This window comes from Geotrypetes seraphini, chromosome 4 (assembly GCF_902459505.1).
Source record: "Geotrypetes seraphini chromosome 4, aGeoSer1.1, whole genome shotgun sequence".
In the NCBI taxonomy this organism is placed as follows: domain Eukaryota; kingdom Metazoa; phylum Chordata; class Amphibia; order Gymnophiona; family Dermophiidae; genus Geotrypetes; species Geotrypetes seraphini.
In genome coordinates, this window is record NC_047087.1 from 324,013,315 (window position 1) to 324,032,507 (window position 19,193).

The 19,193-nt window shown below is 51.6% G+C and overlaps 1 protein-coding gene across 1 annotated transcript in view; it reads left to right on the top strand.

Annotated features, from left to right (window-relative positions):
* BUB3 (BUB3 mitotic checkpoint protein) overlaps positions 1 to 19,193 on the top strand; it is a 170,782-nt gene that overhangs the window by 54,845 nt on the left and 96,744 nt on the right.

Sequence of the window (19,193 nt, forward strand, 5' to 3'; positions counted from 1 at the left end):
TAGAAAACCCAATAGCCTTGACATATGATACTATATTATTTGGAACAACAATGAGAACAAAAAGTCAAATATCATCAAGTAATAACAAACTTTTATTTATTTTAACTGGAATAGCAATACAACAAATCACATTTAATTGGAAAAGACATGACAGGTTAAATTACACTTTCTGGTGGAATTCTGTTTGTCACATATATAAAATGGAGCTTACCATAGCAACACAAAAAGGATATATTAATAAATTTCAAAAGATATGGAGACCATTAACAGATTTTTGTAATGAATGATTAACTTTTCCCAAGATAGAAATTTGATTAGAAGGGAATGGGGTGGGATTTTATTTTTGGTTTTTACACACTATATTAATGTTGAATGAATTTACAATAAAGATGTTTTTAAATATTATTGATTGAATGGGAGGGAGGGAGGGGGGATTAACACATTCAAAAGAAATTATATAAATTTAGATCTACTGCATAATATTATAAATTTTGTATAAAATTAATTTTCTAAAAAATGTTAAACTTGATAATAATAAGTGTGTTTATCAAGTGTATATGTTTAAGATTCTAATAAGTATATTTGAAACACTTGTTGTAACAAAAGAAAATGAATAAAGATTATAAACAGGAAAAAAAAAAAAAAAATCAAAACAAAACAAATAAAAACCGCTTGGAGATTTCACGCCTTAGCCCTAGCGAACTTATGCTCCAGGGCTGTAACGTGTGCGTGCCGGCTTCCCTTCTCTTCCCTCCGAAACCGGAAGTTATGTCCTTGGGGGGGGGGGGGGAAGAGAAGGGAAGCCGGCACGCACACATTAGAGCCTCAGAGCATGCGATCGCTAAGGGCTAAGGCGGCACTAGCCTGCAATTTGTATTTGGTGTGTGTATGCGATGGGCGGCTCCCGTTCCCGATCAGGAAGACGGGCCTAGGGAGGTAAAAAATTGGTTTGGGGAAACGCAGCGCCGGCATGCTTCCTGCCTTCCTGCTGCCGCTGTCATTTTCTATTCTCTATACCTTGGACTAGCAGCAGTACCGCTCTCCTAATAAAGAAAGTAACACCCCCCCCACCCCGAAAAAACAGGCGATTTTCAAACCCTCCCTGTAACACTAGCCTGCAATTTATATTTTGTGGGTGTATGCGCTGGGCGGCTCCCATTCCCGATCAGGAAGACGAGCCTGGGGAGGTAGAAAATTGCTTTGGGGAAACTTGTTTCAAGGTAAAAAAATGTGAAAACGTCACGTATCAACTCGAGACTATTTCCGTAAAGGAAATTAAATGTTTCCAGTGTGGTGCCAAGGTGATTTGGATCGCCTCTCCGTGGCACTTCTACTTTGGCATGCGCCTCCCTCCCCCCCCCCCCCCCATGATATAGTACTTCTTCACGTCTTGAGAGGCCAAACATTTTTCACCCGCCTTGGCTTTCTTGCGTTTACCTGCTTGTGAAGTAAATCTTAAAAGTAGTGCCCCTTGCTTTCCCAGGCAGGGGAAAAAGTTAAAAACCAATGATGAGGAACTGTTTGTATGTTCATTTTTAGTCCCTTAGTACAGAGGTTCCCAACACGTGATATGTAGCGCTGGCAAGCTTCCCGCCTTCTTGCTGCCACTGTTATTTTCTATTCTCTATACCCTAGACTAGTAGCAGCACCGCTCTCTTCTTATTGTAATTTGCCTGATAGCTGCAGTAGTGTTATCGAATCGATTCCCTTCTGCAGCCTCGGGGATTTTGCTAGGCTGCTCCACCTCCAATGATGTAACTTCCTTCTTCCTCGGAGGCCCTGAGGCTGCTGGAGGGAATTTACTCACTAAAGCTACGGCAGCAGTCAGGCAAGTTACAATAGAGAGCCTGTTAATCGGGAGGGGGGAGTGGTGCCAATGGACCTGAGAGATAAGAGGGAGGGGTGCTGATAGAAGGAGACGAAAAGAGGAGAGGAGGGAGTGGTGCTGCTAGACCTGGGAGGTGAATGGGGAAGGGAGAGGAGCCCTGCTAGTCAGAGAGGAGAGGTGCTGCTGGCCCTGGGGGTGGAAAGGAGAGGTGCTGCAGCTAGTCAGTGGGGGAAACGGAAGTAGAGGGGAGGGAGAGGTGCTGTTGGAGCTGAGTGGTGGAGGGAGGTGAGAGGGAGAGGTGCTGCTGGATTGGGAATAGAAGAGAGTGCTGGACTTAAAATGGAAGAGGGAAAGCTGCAGCAGGACTGAGGGGAGAGCAGTGGAGGAGGAGAGTGGATAGGGGAAGAGCAGTGGAGGAAGAGTGTGAGAGGGAAGGGGGAAGAGAAATGCTGCCGTTGCACCCAACTGGGGAGAGAGAGGGAAGGAAGGAGAAGAAAGACCAGGAAGGGAGAGGAGAGGAAAGAGAGATGCCAAAACCATGGGAAGGAGGGAAAGGAAAGGCGATACTAGACCATGGAGGGAGAGATGTCAGGGCATGGGGGGGAGGAGGAAGATGCCAGACCAGGGGAAAGGAAAGAGGGAGGTTGAGAAAGGAAGGAGAGGAGATGCCAGATAATGAAGGGGGAGAGAAGAGAGATGCTAGGGCAAGGAGGAGGGAAGGGAAACTAAGGAGACAAATGTCAGACCAGAGGGAAAGGAAAGAGAGGAGGTGCCAGAGCAGAGAGGGAAAGATAGGAGAGGAGAGAGATGCCAGAGCATGGGGGAGGAGGGAAGGGAAGGAGATAGAGATGCCAGACCATGGGGTGGAGTGGGCAGGAAGGACGGAAAGTAGAAGAGAGAGATGCCAGAGCATAGGGGAGGGAGTGGAGACAGAAAAATGGAGAGGGGATGAAGCTGAAATGAATCATGTATAAAGGAGAGAAAGAGCACAGGATATATAGTTTATTGAAGGGACATAAAAAGAGGGAAGATGCCATATGGAAGAGAGAGAGGGCGGACACTAGATGGTAAGGGTAGAGAGAGGGTGGACAGTGGATGGAAGGGGCAGAGAGAGGGTGGACAGTAGATGGAAGGGGTAGAGAGAGCAGAGGCTGGGTGGAAGGGGCAAAGATAGAGGGCAGATAATGCATCAAAGGGAGAGAGGACAAATGCTGTAAAGAAGATGATTAAAGCAGAAACTACAAAAGGTAGAAAGATATTTTGTGTTGCTTTACATAGAATCAAGTAGTATTGTAACTGTATTGATAAAATTTTATAAATAGGAAATGGAAATAAGGCTATTTCTTTTGGACTAAACCTCTTTCCTCAGGTCATAGAAACATAGGAAAAAAACATAGAAATAGAAAAATAAAAGGGCCAAAGCCCATCAAGTCTGCCCACTCTAGTGACCCTTCGCCTTGAACTTGTTCACCACCCCCTGCCTTTACATCATTAGAGATCACACGTGAATATCCCATTTATTTTTAAAATATGCCACGCTGTTGGCCTCAATCACCTGCAGTGGGAGTTCGTTCCAATGATCGACCACCCTCTCGGTGAAGAAATACTTTCTGAAGTCACCATGAAATCTTCCTCCCCTAATTTTCAGCGGATACCCTCTGGTGGACAAAGGTCCTATAAGACGGAAGATATCCTCTTCCACCTCGATACGGCTATCAGGTGGATATCATAACAGCTGCATACTGTACTGTCTTGAAGAAAGATTTGGCCTCTGAAAGCTAACTGAAAAATGGATTAGTCCAATAAAATTGTATTTTCTTATTTCTTGTTATTTGTTTTATTTCTATTTGTTTTTAAAGTGGTGATTGTTATGTATCAGTTTTTTTCAAATTTACATCTACTGTCTTTATATTTTGTACAGTATTAGGGGACATGTGTCACTGTTTCTGTGGTGTTGCATTAATTTAACTTTTAACTACATATTTTTATTTTTAAATTGTGATTATTCCATATTGGGTGAGGGTGTTTCTCTGTTCTGTGTGTATGAAAAGGACATGGTTTTCTGTTAGCACTGACTACAAAATCAATTGACTGTGCAGGATCTGACTTGTTTAGTTTTACAATTCGTGTGTTGGTGCTCTAGTGCAGTGTTCTTCAACCGCCAGTCTGTGGTATGGTGCCGGTCCGCAGAAATTTTCTGCCAGTCCGCAGGCACCTCCATTGGGCCCAAGACAGTATTTTGCAGCGATCAACGCGGCATCTTCGGGCCGGCTCCCTGGGTGCTGCAGTGCACAAAGCTGTGGGAAAAGGTTCCTACCCACATCCTACACCTCAACCAGAAGCCTTCTCTCTTGTCATATGCTAGGTACACCACTGGATTTAATGACCCTATTCTAACCACCAAATTTCCCTGTCCCACCCCACTCGGCTACTTTTTCATACCACCTGGCTGGAAAAAAATTCTGGGGAGAACACTGGACTTTGAACTATTCAACTTCTGTAATCTAACTGGGGTCCAAAATGCTCTATGCAAAAGAAAAAACCATGTTTGTCTCATAAATGCAGACATTGTACATCCTCTCCTCCAAGACCAAATTTGTGGCCATTGAGAAAAAAAAAAAAAAATCTACCCTATATTGAGGGTAGATTTTTTTCTTAACCAATTCATTAATAGTTTTATACCACTGCGCAGCCTGGTGACCCAGAAAATCTACCTGGAACCATGAGAATTCCAAACAAAATTGAGTATTAAGGCTTTTCCATTCAGGGATGTTATTTTAAATGATAAGCTGCTTGATTTTACACAATTGCAACATAAATTTGGGCTCAATAAATCACAAAGTTTTAGATGGTTGCAATTGTCACTGTCATTCTCATTTCTCTTAACATGACAAGGTAGAGAATTCCAGCACAGAAGGTATATTGAGTAATCCTTAGCAAATCTCAATCTATGCACTGGTTTATATATGTTCAAAGTAGATGTCAGATTGGGAATACAGTATACACTTGAAGTTTGGGGGGGGTTGTGTTCCAGGAGCACCCATGAGCTTTGAAAAACCATGATAATTGGATGTGGTTTAGGAGCGAGGATCGGAGGCAGGAGAGGGCTGCAGGGACGACAGTGGCGGCTGCTGCAAGTGCCGATGCGGGCGGTTTTGCTTGTGGCTCCAGGCTGGGATCGCTGGTCAGGCATAGCGGATCGTGGGCCGTAGGATGCACACAGTGGGGCCACGGGAAGGGGAGAGCAGATCAGGGGGCCGGAGGATGCGCATGGTGGGGTCACAGGTAGGTCAGGCAGGGCAGATCAGGGGGCCGGAGGAGGTGGACAGAAAAAAACACGAATGACTGGGGGCGCAAAATGTAAACTGTGACTTCGTGGTGGTTTACTGTATATCATATAACATAGAAACATAGAAAGATGACAGCAGAAAAGGGCTATATCCCATCAAGTCTGCCCACTCTACTGACCCATCCTCTTAAGTCTATACCTAGTGACCAATTCTTCAGATCGACCCTTATAGGGATCCCACATAGGCATCCCATTTATTCTTAAAGTCCAGCACGCTGCTGGCCTCAATCACCTGCACCGGAAGCTTATTCCAACAGTCAACCACTCTTTCTGTGAAGAAATACTTCCTGATGTCGCCATGAAATTTCCCGCCCCTGAGTTTGAGCGGATGCCCTTTTGTGGCCGAGGGTCCTTTGAGAAAGAAGATATCATCTTCCACCTCGATACATTCTGTGATGTATTTAAATGTCTCAATCATGTCTCCCCTCTCCTTACGTTCCTCTAGAGTGTAAAGCTGCAATTTGTTTAGTCTCTCGTCGTACGAGAGACCCTTGAGGCCCGAGATCATCCTGGTGGCCATCCGCTAAACCGATTCGACTCTGAGCACATCTTTACGGTAATGTGGCCTCCAGAATTGTACACAGTATTCCAGATGAGGTCTCACCATGGTTCTGTATAATGGCATTATGACTTCAGGCTTCCTGCTGACGAAACTTCTATTGATACATCCCATCATCTGCCTTGCCTTAAATGACGCCTTCTCTACTTGATTGGCAGTTTTCATGTCTGCACTGATGATTACTCCTAAATCTCGTTCTGTTGAAGTCCTAGTTAAAGTTTCTCCATTCAAGGTGTAAGTTCTGCAAGGATTACCGCTACCGAGATGCATAACCTTACATTTCTTAGTGTTGAAGCCCAGCTGCCATCTTTCCAATGTAAGCAGGTCCTGTGCTATACTATTATCCCAGGACAAGCAGGCAGGTATTCTCACTAGTGGGTGATGTCATCAGACAGAGCCCCGGTACGGACGTCTCACAAGCACGTGTTGCTTGTAGAAACTTAAAGTTTCTAGATGCCCGCACCGCGCATGCGCCGGTGCCTTCCTACCCGGAGATCCGGGCGTGTCTCCTCAGTTCTTTCTTTTCCGCGGAGCTGAGAAGTTCAACTTCTTCATGCGCTAGCTGAATTCAGTTAAATTTGCCTTCCTTGTCCGCGTTTTCGTTTTCTTTTAATTACAGTTAACAGTTCTTTTCTTTTTCAAAAAAAAAAAAAAAAAAGAAGATTATTTCCTCCGGCGGGTCGAACGGGCCGGCCACGTGGCTCAGGCCCACTGGCTTCGACCTCGCGGCGGAGATTTTCCGGCCTATGTCCCGGCCAATCACCGGGTTTAAAAAGTGCAGCAAGTGCCAACGCGCGATTTCACTCACGGACCCTCACTGGCGCTGTTTGCAGTGTTTGGGCCCTGACCACATCCCGAAATCGTGCGGGCCTTGCTCTACCCTTACGGCACGCTCATTCAAGCGGCGTTGCCTATTGTGGGAATCGATGTTCAAGATGGACGCAGCTAAGGATCCCACAGCCTCCACTTCTTCTGATACCTCCCCGGTTCGGGCGAAACCGGCATCGACCACCCCTGCATCGAGTGTGGTGAAACCGGCATCGCTCACCCCGACACCATCCACGAGCTCGACGTCGGTGCCTGCCCCGGTCTCCTCGGTTCAGGTACCTCTTCCTTCCACAGTGCCACCAATGGTCATCAAAGTGCCGAAAGCTACTAAGCAGAAGCACTCGACCTCGAAGGAGCGCGATGTCCGTGCAGGAGGACCCCCTTTCGGTGCGGATCCCTCCCTATCGGCTTCGCTACGGTCCGTGCTGGAAGCTCAATTCGTTGAGCTCATGCAGACCATCGGACCCGGGCTCATCGCTGCCATACAGGGTGACCTCCCGGTACCGATCCAAAGGGGCGGTCCGCCCCCTCCCCCTCCCCCCCACTGTTCGACCTCGACAACCGACGAGGACGAACGGGGGAGGGCGGCGATGCCCACGCGGCAAGCCTCGCTTACCGATATGCCGCCATTAGAACCCATTACGCCTCCGCGCCAACATGGGTCCAGACCTCCGCTCGATACTCGAAGCCCTGGGCATAGTCAGGAAGAGTTCTTCCGTACTCCTTACCAGACTTGGGTAGCATCGCAAGAACCCGCATCGCAAACCCAGTTGCGATCCACCGCTTCCAGCCCTATCCACCTGGGGGCCTCGGGAGACCATGCGATGCACAGACGATCCCGATTCCCGTCCCGCCACCGAGACGGGCACCGATCGAGACACTCATCCTGGCACTCCTCACGCCATTCGGAGGTGTCACCGCAGAAAAAACTGCAACGTAGGGGATACTCCTCATCAGAGGTGTCCCCTCCGAGGGGCCCGGAGTACGAGGAGACACCGGTGCCCGATTCTCCTTGTCACTCCCCGATGTCCACGGACCTGGAGGCCTCATCCTCCTCCAGCCCGTCCCACAGACTGACGCTGGCGGAACAATTGTCCTTCTCATCATTCCTCCGACAAATGGCGGATGATCTGGATGTGACCCTTGACACGGGCTCCAGATACTCCAAAGAGTATCTGGACACCATGCACTTACCTAACCCTCCAACGGAGTCGCTTCGGCTCCCCTTGCATAAATTACTGGACCAGACCTTCATGCAGTGCTTCGAAACGCCGTATTCCATACCGGCGATCCCCAGCAAACTCGATGCTCGATACCGCATCGTGCACCATAAAGGGTTCGAGGGCCCTCAACTCTCCCACCAATCCCTACTGGTCGAGTCCTCCCTTAAACGCTCTCATCCCTCCCAGGTCTACGCCTCTGTACCGCCGGGCCGAGAGGGAAGAACGATGGACAAATTTGGTAGAAAATTCTACCAAAACTCCATGATGGCGTCACGGGTGCTAAACTACAACTTCTTTTTCTCTTCCTATCTGGAGTTCTTCTTGCCGGTACTCCGCAAGTTCACTCCGTTCATAGACAACCAAGCTCGATTCGAGTTCGAGGAAGTGGTAGCCTCCCTCTCCCAATTACAACTCCAGCTGATGCAATCCTCCTTCGATGCATTCGAACTCTCGGCACGCGCCGCCGCAAGCGCGGTAGCTATGCGTCGCCTGGCATGGCTCCGTACTATCGATATGGATCCCAACCTACAGGACAGACTCGCCAACGTACCATGTGCTGGAGCTGACCTGTTCGATGAGTCTATCGAAACTGTTACCAAGAAGCTGTCGGATCATGAAAAATCCTTTCAATCCATCCTACGGCCCAAACCCAAACCTCAACAGTCTCGACCTTCCAGGCCACCCCTGATTTACCAGCGGCGTTACATGCCCAGACAAACGCCCGCTGCGAGACAGCCTGCGAAGAGACAACCTCCCCAGAAGTCTCAGCAAAAACTTCAGTCACCGGCTGTACCTAAGGCTCCCCAGCCCTTTTGACGCCCCTCCCGGGAGCATAACCTCGGCCTCTCCCATAGGGGGCCGCCTCCATCTTTTTTTACCACCGATGGGAGGCCATAACCACGGACCTATGGGTCCTCTCCATCATAAGAGAAGGATACTCTCTTCAATTCCACCGGGTCCCCCCGGACCATCCTCCAAGAGAGTATCCTTCAAGCTCGACGCAGACCGCCCTTCTTCTTCAGGAAGTCCAAACCTTACTTCAGCTTCGGGCTGTCGAGACGGTCCCGTCAGACCAATTGAACCGAGGGTTTTACTCCCGGTACTTCCTCGTCCCGAAGAAAACGGGCGACCTGCGACCCATTTTAGACCTTCGGGCCCTCAACAAGTTCCTGGTCAAAGAGAAGTTTCGCATGTTGACTTTGGCTTCTCTATACCCCCTCCTCGAGCAGAACGACTGGTTATGCTCCCTGGATCTCAAGGAGGCCTACACTCACATCCCCATTCACCCGGCCTCCCGAAAGTTCCTCAGATTTCGGGTGGGAAATCTGCACCTACAGTATCGAGTGCTACCATTCGGCCTATCTTCGTCCCCCAGAGTCTTCACAAAGTGCCTGGTGGTAGTGGCCGCAGCACTCCGGGACAGGGGTCTACAGGTCTTTCCATACCTCGACGACTGGCTCATCAAGGCCCCGTCAGCCCCAGAGGTCACTTCGGCGGCCTTGGCTACAACCTACTTCCTCCAGAATTTGGGCTTCGAGATCAACTTCTCCAAGTCTCATCTACAACCCACCCAGTCCCTCCCCTTCATCGGAGCGGTCCTGGACACCACCCGACTCCGAGCATTCCTGCCCCGGCAACGCATGGAGTCTCTTCTTCATCTCTGCCAGTCGGTGGTCACTCACCAAACCATACCGGCGAGACAACTGATGGTGCTCCTGGGCCATATGGCCTCCACAGTACACGTGACACCCTTTGCCAGACTCCACCTCAGGATCCCCCAGTGGACCCTGGCATCACAGTGGAATCAGACATCCGATCCACTATCCAAACGCATCGTAGCCACACCTGCTCTTCGGCAGTCTCTACTTTGGTGGATGACCTCTTCGAATCTATCCAGAGGTTTGCTGATGCACTCTCCCCCCCATCAGAAAGTTCTCACAACCGATTCGTCGAATTACGCATGGGGGGCCCACCTGGAGGGTCTCCGCACCCAAGGATTCTGGACCAGTGCGGAAAGACTACACCAAATCAATCTACTGGAACTCAGAGCCATCTTCAATGCGCTCCAAGCTTTCCAACATCTACTTCACGACATGGTAATCCTCATTCGCACAGACAATCAGGCCGCCATGTATTACATCAACAAGCAAGGGGGCACGGGCTCGTCCCTCCTTTGCCAGGAAGCTCTACGAGTCTGGGACTGGGCGGTGCGCCACAACGCCCTACTCAGAGCGGTATACATCCAGGGGGAGAACAACGTCTTAGCAGACAAACTAAGCCGTCTGCTACAACCGCACGAATGGACTCTCCATTCCAACCCCCTTCACCAAATCTTCACGCAATGGGGGACGCCTCAGATAGACCTCTTTGCGGCTCCCCACAACGCCAAACTGCCTCAGTTTTGCTCCAGGATCTACACCCCTCATCGCCTCGAGGCAGATGCTTTTCTACTGAACTGGGGGAAACGATTTCTATATGCGTTCCCACCATTCCCGCTGATCCAGAAGACTCTGGTCAAGCTGAAACTCGAACGGGCCACCATGATTCTAATAGCTCCTCGGTGGCCCAGACAACCTTGGTTCTCCCTCCTACTTCAACTCAGCAGCAGGGAACCAGTACCACTTCCAGTGTTTCCTTCACTGCTTACTCAACATCAAGGATCACTACTTCATCCCAACCTGCAGTCTCTCCACCTGACAGCTTGGTTCCTCTCAACGTAACCCCTCACCAATTCTCACAAGAAGTGAGGGAGGTCTTGGAAGCTTCCAGGAAGCCCACCACTCGACAATGCTACTCCCAGAAATGGACCAGATTCTCCTCATGGTGTGTTTCTAAGTCAAAGGAACCTCAGCGAGCTTCCTTATCCTCCGTGCTGGACTATCTCCTACACCTATCTCAATCTGGGCTCAAGTCCACATCCATACGAGTCCACCTGAGCGCTATTGCGGCGTTCCACCAGCCTCTACAAGGGAAACCCCTCTCGGCCCATCCGGTGGTCGCCAGATTTATGAAAGGACTCTTCCATGTTAACCCTCCTCTCAAACCACCCCCAGTGGTTTGGGACCTCAATGTAGTCCTTTCCCACCTCATGAAGCCCCCGTTTGAACCACTCAACAGGGCCCCTCTGAAGTATCTCACCTGGAAAGTGCTTTTCCTTGTAGCCCTTACGTCCGCTCGCAGAGTCAGCGAACTCCAGGCATTGATGGCGGACCCACCATTCACAGTATTCCACCATGACAAGGTGGTCCTCCGCACTCACCCGAAATTCCTGCCTAAGGTGGTCTCCGAATTTCATCTCAACCAATCCATTGTACTCCCAGTATTCTTCCCTAAGCCTCATTCTCACCACGGAGAATCGGCCCTTCACACTCTAGACTGTAAACGTGCCTTGGCTTTCTACCTGGATCGCACCAAGCCACACAGAACCACTCCTCAACTTTTTGTCTCCTTCAATCCTAACAAGTTGGGAAGACCCGTATCAAAGCGCACCATCTCTAACTGGATGGCGGCTTGTATCTCTTTCTGCTATGCCCAGGCTGGATTATCACTTCCTTGTAAGGTCACAGCCCATAAGGTCAGAGCAATGGCAGCCTCAGTAGCATTCCTCAGATCAACACCAATCGAGGAAATCTGCAAGGCTGCCACCTGGTCCTCGGTTCACACATTCACCTCACATTATTGTCTGGATACCCTCTCCAGACGGGATGGACAGTTTGGCCAAACAGTATTGAAAAATTTATTCTCTTAAGTCGCCAACTCCCCCTCCATCCCACTGAGGTTAGCTTGGAGGTCACCCACTAGTGAGAATACCTGCCTGCTTGTCCTGGGATAAAGCAATGTTACTTACCGTAACAGTTGTTATCCAGGGACAGCAGGCAGCTATTCTCACGTCCCACCCACCTCCCCTGGGTTGGCTTCTCAGGCTAGCTACCTGAACTGAGGAGACACGCCCGGATCTCCGGGTAGGAAGGCACCGGCGCATGCGCGGTGCGGGCATCTAGAAACTTTAAGTTTCTACAAGCAACACGTGCTTGTGAGACGTCCGTACCGGGGCTCTGTCTGATGACATCACCCACTAGTGAGAATAGCTGCCTGCTGTCCCTGGATAACAACTGTTACGGTAAGTAACATTGCTTTCTGCAAATTGCATTCACTTACTATATTACATAGTTTGGCGTCATCGGCAAATAATGATATTTTACCCTGAAGCCCCTGAGTCAGATCCCCTATGAATATGTTGAAAAGGAGTGGACCCAGGACTGAGCCCTGCGGTACTCTGCTGGTCATGTCCGATGTTTTAGAGAGGGTACCGTTAACCACCACCCTTTGAAGTCTTCCACTTAGCCAATCATGGACCCATGCAGTTAGTGTCTCTCCTAACACCATCGATTTCATCTTGCTCAACAGCCTGCGGTGTGGGACGCTGTCAAAAGCTTTACTGAAGTCCAGGTACCCGACGTCCATAGACTCTCCCAAGTCCAGCTTCCTTGTCACCCAGTCAAAGAAGCTGATGAGATTGGATTGGCAGGACCTACCCTTGGTGAATCCATGTTGACTGGGATCCCGTAGATTCCCCTCATTCAAGATCGTGTCTAATTTGTGTTTAATTAATGTTTCCATGCAGAGTGGGCAGACTTGTTGGGTTGTAGCCCTTTTCTGCCGTCATCTTCTATGTTTCTATGTTTATTGATGAGAGACTCACCGGTCTGTAATTCGCAGCCTCTGCCCTGCAACCCTTTTTGTGCAGAGAAATGACATTGGCTGTTTTCCAGTCCAAGGGTACTCTCCCCGTACTTAGGGAGAAATTGAAGAGCACGGCTAGCGGTTCCACCAGGACATCACACAACTCTTTGAGCACTCTTGGGTGCAGATTGTCCGGTCCCGTGGCTTTGTTCACCTTGAGTCTTGTCAGTTCACTGTAAACGTCACCTGGTGTGAACTTAAAATTCTGAAACGGGTCTTCCGCGCTTGTATTAGCCCTTAACTGAGGACCGTGTCCTGGTGCCTCGCATGTGAAGACTGAGCAGAAGTATTCATTCAGTAGTTTAGCTTTATTGGAATCTGCTTCCACGTAATTCCTGTCTGGTTTGCTAAGGCGTACTATCCCGTCTGTGTTCTTTTTCCTATCACTAATATACCTGAAGAAGGATTTGTCCCCCTTCTTAATGTTTTTTGCTAGAGTTTCTTCCACACGAAGTTTGGCCTCCCTAACAGCTATTTTGACCGCTGTAGACCTGGTCCTATTATTGTATGTTAGCTTCTCTTGTCTTCGTATGTTTGTAGGAAAGAAATGCTTTTTTCTTCTCCTTAACAAGGTACGAGATCTCTGCGGTGAACCATTGGGGTTTATTGTTTCTTAGCCGTTTATGTACCGATTTTACGTAGCGGTCAGTTGCTTCTTGTATGGCTGATTTCAGGGTTGACCACATAGTTTCCACATTACCTGTCTCAGCTTGGTCCTGCAGCGTCCGATGGACGAAATCTCCCATGTGTGCGAAGTCAGTGCCTCGGAAATTAAGTACCTTTGTTTATCCCAGGACAAGCAGGCAGCATATTCTCACATGTGGGTGACGTCATCTACGGAGCCCTCGCGCGGACAGCTTTTCAAGCAAACTTGATTGAAGTTTCAAGTTTGCTACACTGCACCACGCATGTGCATGCCTTCTCGCCCACTAGAGGGCGCATCCCACCTCGTGGTCCTCAGTTCAGTTTTTTCCGCGGAGCCAGAAGCCCTGTGGAAATTGAGCTCTGTGAAATTTGCCTTCTGTCGCCGCGTCCGGTTGTTTTTTTGTCGGTCGCTGTGATTTATTTTGTCTTTTCTTTCTTTCGTGATTGTTTTCAAAAAAAAAAAAATTAACGAAACCCGAGTTTTTATCTTCAGTCGGCTCCGGGGGCTCCCGTGAGCCGCGGTCGCGGCAGGCCTTGCTTCCGGCCTGTTCGGGTTTCATGTCCCGTCCTGTGACGGGTTTCAAAAAGTGCACCCGGTGTGAGCGGTTACTTTCGATTACAGACCCGCACCGGTGGTGCTTGCTCTGCTTGGGGCCCGAGCATCCGACTGACTCTTGTGATCGGTGCTCCACCTTTCAGGCCAGAGCGCTCCGCCGACGCCGTTCCAGGATGGCGGAGCTTTTCTCGGTCGACTCCGCGCCGGGGAAGGCCTCGACGTCGGCCTCGGTTCCCTCGGCCTCGCCTCGACCTTCGCCTTCTTCGAAGCCTACACCCTCGCTTAAGCCTGCCTCGGGTAAGTCCTCTCTTCCTTCCTCAACTCCAGGGTCGACTAAGAAGCCATCCTCGGGCTCCTCGACGGCGGGTGGGTCGTCCTCGGCCCCGCCAAAGACTACGGCCACTAATGCCCCAAGGGAATACTCGAGACCGAGGTCGCCCTCCAGGGAGCATCCCCCGGCCTCGGACCTACCGACCATGGTAGGGATCCCGGCGTTCCAGGATCTGTTACGAGCCCTGATTGCCTCGGAGCTCTCCGGGGCCCTCGAGCAATTGCAGCAAGCCGCGACCTCGGCTGCTCCGACCTCGATGGCTCCGCCCTCGGTGGCCTCGGCCTCGACTCCCTCGGGCACTGGGGCGGCACCGGCCTCGACCCCGACCTTGCCCTCGACTTCGACCTCGGGGGCCCCGCCTGAGCGAAGCGTACGGCCCCGTGACAAGGTGCGCAGGGTGCGTCGGATTTCCTCCTCCTCTTCCTCGAGGTCCTCCCGGGGCTCTTCACCCTCGGGCAGGCCTCGGGTGAGGCGCCGTCCGAGGAAGCCCAAGCGGTCGCGAAGTTCTCCTCGGCGCCGTGCTCGCTCTTCGCCTCTCGGGGGTGAGGCCTTACGGGTCTCGGAGCTTCGCCTCGACAACCCGGAGTTGCTTCGTTCTCCCGTCCGAGGGGGTTCGCGTGACTCCTCGCCGAGGAGGAGGGGGTGTGCCTCGGTCCCTCGGACTCCTGGGACTTCTCCCAGAGGGTCTTCGAGACGCGGACGGTCCCCGACCCCCTCGAGGCCGTTGGATAGGGCCTCTTGGGGCTCGGGGTCCGGTAGGGGGCCGCACTACTCCCATGAGGCTTCCCCCTTCTGTTCGGCGGAGAGGTCGAGAACCCCCTCGCCACCCGCCAGACCGTCCTCCTTCACCAGTTTCGTTCAGGACATGGCACGTGCTTTGGGTCTGGACCTCATGGCGGGATCCCAATTTACTAAGGAGTTCCCCCGATGGAAACACCGAGGCTTCCTTTGAATAAGGTCCTTCTTCAGACCTTCCTTAAAAACCTGACTTCACCTCTTACAGTCACAGCGGTACCGTCCAAGATGGAGAACAAGTATAGAACAATCCCACCTAAGGGGTTCGATAAGGCCCAACTATCTCACCAGTCTTTGCTGGTCGAGTCAGCCCTGAAGAAGACACAACCCTCCAGGGTTTCTGCGGCGGTTCCGCCCGGTAGGGAAGGTCGGACCCTCGACAAGTTTGGTCGTCGCCTCTATGCGAATTCCCTCATGGCAACCTGGGTTCTTAACTATGCCTTTACGTTCTCATCATATTTGAGGGGCATGGTGAAGGACCTCCCTCAGTACAGGGAGGACCTGCCGGACTTCCGTAGGGAAGGGTTTGACAAGTTCATGTCCAACCTTTCTCAATTGCGCCTGTACCTCTTCCATGCGGTGTACGACGCATTTGAACTTGTCTCGAGGGTGTCGGCCTTTGCGGTAGCGATGCGCCGGCTGGCGTGGCTGCGCACCCTCGACATGGACCCTAACCTGCAGGAGCGTCTGGCGGATCTCCCTTGTGTGGGGTCCGAACTGTTCGATGAATCCCTAGAGGCGGCGACCAAGCGGTTGTCTGAGCAGGAACGCTCTTTGGCCTCCTTGGTCCGACCGAAAACCTCGGGCCACGCCGCAAAAACCTTTCCGGCCCCCCCCCCCCCCCCCCGAGGCGTTACCCTCAAAAGACGACGCCGGCCTTTTCTAGGCCTCCTCTTCGGCGTCCACCTCATCAGGGGAGGGGCGTACAATCTAAGCCTCAGGCGCAGAGCGCGTCCAAGCCTGCGCCGTCCTTTTGACAGTCTGTGCGGATGGGGCGGGTTCCCCTCCGCGTTCATGCTGGAACCCCTACCCATTGGGGGTCGACTCCGGGCCTTTTATGTGGCTTGGATCGAGATAACATCCGACGCCTGGGTGCTCCGGACCGTCTCCGAGGGCTACTCTCTCAACTTCTGCGCTATGCCACCGGAACAGCCACCCGGGGCTCGCCCATACGATCGGGCCCAGCTCCCCGTCCTCCTGGAGTAGGCCAGGGCCTTGTTGAAGCTTCGGGGGGTGGAACCTGTACCCCTCGACCAGCGGGGGCGGGGGTTTTATTCCTGTTACTTTTTGGTCCCAAAAAAGACCGGGGACTTGCGCCCCATTCTAGACCTCAGGAAGCTCAACAAGTTCCTGGTCCGGGAGAAGTTCCAGATGTTGTCACTTCTGGTTTTGTATCCTCTCTTGGAGGAAGGGGACTGGATGTGCTCCCTGGACCTGAAGGAAGCGTATACCCATGTTCCGGTGCATCCCTCCTTCCGCAAATTCTTACGGTTCCAGGTGGGCGAGCTACACCTACAGTACCGGGTCCTCCCCTTCGGCCTGGCTTCGTCCCCTCGAGTCTTCACGAAGTGTATGGTGGTGGTCGCTGCAGCCCTGAGGTCTTGGGGGCTTCAGGTCTTCCCATACCTGGACGATTGGCTGATCAAAGCCCCAACCAGGGAGGGGGTTATCTCAGCGACCCGACAGTCTATCATCTTCCTTCAGCGACTGGGGTTCGAAGTAAATTTTCCCAAGTCACAGTTGTGCCCGGCCCAGTCACTTCAGTTCATAGGCGCAGTGCTGGACACTGTTTCGCCTCCGTTCATTCCTCCCTCCTCCTCGTTTGGAGGCTTTAGTACGGTTGGCCCGTCTGATCCTTCCTTTGCCTGTGGTGTCGGCTCAGCGCATGATGATGCTTCTGGGCCACATGGCGTCTACAGTCCACGTCACTCCATTCGCCAGACTGCACCTGAGAATTCCTCAGTGGACTCTGGCCTCCTCAGTGCGCCAGGAGTGCGATCCTGTCTCTCGTCGTATAGCAGTGACTCCTTCTTTGAGACGTTCGCTCCGTTGGTGGACCGACTCTTCGAATCTTTCCGGGGGTTTGCTCTTTCTTGTCCCTCCTCATCGCAAAGTTCTGACCACGGACTCCTTGGAGTACGCCAGGGGGGCCCACCTCGACGGTCTGCGGACCCAGGGATTGTGGTCGGCGGAGGGATCGCCGCTGTCACATCAATGTGTTGGAGCTTTGTGCCATTTTTCTGGCGGCTCGAGCGTTCTGCTACCTACTCCGAGATTCAGGTCGTCCTGGTGCGAACGGACAACCAGGTGGCCATGGTATTATGTGAACAAGCAAGGGTGGGACGGGCCTCGTGGTCCCTCTGCCAGGAAGCTCTGCGCCTTTGGGGAATGGGCGATCTCCCAGAACATCTTCCTGCAGGCTAGTCTATATCCAGGGAGAACGGAACTGCTTGGCAGACAAACTCAGTCGGCTTCTTCAGCCGCACGAGTGGTCACTCAACTCCAGAGTCCTGCGCGAGGTCATCCATCGCTGGGGGACTCCACAGGTGGATCTGTTTGCTTCTCCGGACACTCGCAAACTACCCCTTTATTGTTCTCGGATGTATTCCCCGGACTGTCTAGAAGCGGACGCCTTCCTTCTCGACTGGGGAGGGAGGTTCCTTTATGCGTTTTCCTCCGTTTCCCCCTGATCTTGAGGAACGTTGGTTCGTCTCAAATCATCCAGAGCCACTATGATTCTCATTGCGCCTCGGTGGCCTCGTCAACACTGGTTCTCCCTGCTCTCTTCAACTCAGTGTCAGGGAGCCTCTGCTTCTGCCTGTGTTTCCCTCTCTGCTATCTCAGAGTCGAGGGTTCGCTGTTGCATTCCCAATCTTCAGTCGTTACACCTGACCGCTTGGTTCCTTGCCCCTTGACTATCGGTCCCGGTTATCTCGGTCGGTGAGGGAAGTTTTGGAAGCCTCGCGCATAGGTCTCGACCAGGCTTTGTTATTCCCAGAAATGGACCAGATTTTCCTCCTGGTGTTCCTCGCCGTCATCTGGATCCGGGACTCAGGTCCCGGTGTCGTCGGTGCTGGACTATTTGTTACATCTGTCTAATTCCGGCTTGAAGACGACATCTGTTCGAGTACATCTCAGTGCCATTTCTGCCTTTCATCGGCATTTGGACGGACGTTCTCTTTCGCTTCATCCTCTGGTGACGCGTTTCATGAAGGGTCTACTCAATTTTTTCCCCCCTCTGAAGCCTCCTCCTGTCGTTTGGGATTTTGAATGTTGTCTTAGCTCAACTGATGAAACCTCCCTTTGTGCCTATCGACAAGTCTCTTCTCAAATTTCTTACTTGGAAGGTGGTTTTTCTAATTGCCCCTCACATCTGCTCGACGGATTAGTGAGTTGCAAGCTTTGGTTGCGGACCCGCCCTTTACTGTGTTTCATCATGACAAGGTGGTTCTCCGCACCCATCCTAAATTTTTGCCTAAGGTTGTGTCTGATTTCCACCTCAATCAGTCCCATTGTCCTTCCTGTGTTTTTTTCCTAAGCCCCACTCCCATCCTGGCGAGACGGCGCTCCACACGCTTGACTGTAAGAGGGCGTTGGCTTTTTATCTCCAACGTACCAGGTCTCATAGGAAGGTTCCTCAATTGTTTTTTCTCCTTTGATCCATAATCGGTTGGGACATCCTGTTTCCAAGCGCACCTTGTCCAAACTGGTTGGCTGCTTGTATTTCTTTTTGCTACGCTCAGGCTGGTCTTACGCCCCCGGGTCGAGTCACGGGGCATAAGGTCCGGGCGATGGGTAGCTTCTGTTGCTTTCCTCCGGTCTATCCCTGTGGAGGACATATGTAAAGCTGCCACTTGGTCTTCGGTTCATACTTTCACCTCCCACTACTGTCTGGATGCTTTGTCCAGAAGCGACGGACCGGTTTGGCCAGTCGGTGTTACGTAACCTGTTTTCCTAAATTGCCATCCTCCCACCTGCCCTTTTTTGGTTTGGCTTGGAGTCACCCACATGTGAGAATATGCTGCCTGCTTGTCCTGGGTATAAAGCACAGTATACTATACCGTAACAGGTGTTATCCAGGGACAGCAGGCATATATTCTCACAACCCGCCCCGCCTCCCCGGGGATGGCTTCTTTGCTAGTTATGGAACTGAGGACCACGAGGTGGGATGCGCCCTCTAGTGGGCAATGAAGGCATGCACATGCGTGGTGCAAGTGTAGCAAACTTGAAATATCAATCAAGTTTGCTTGAAAAGCTGTCCTGCGCGAGGGCTCCGTAGATGACGTCACCCACATGTGAGAATATCTGCCTGCTGTTCCTGGATAACACCTGTTAC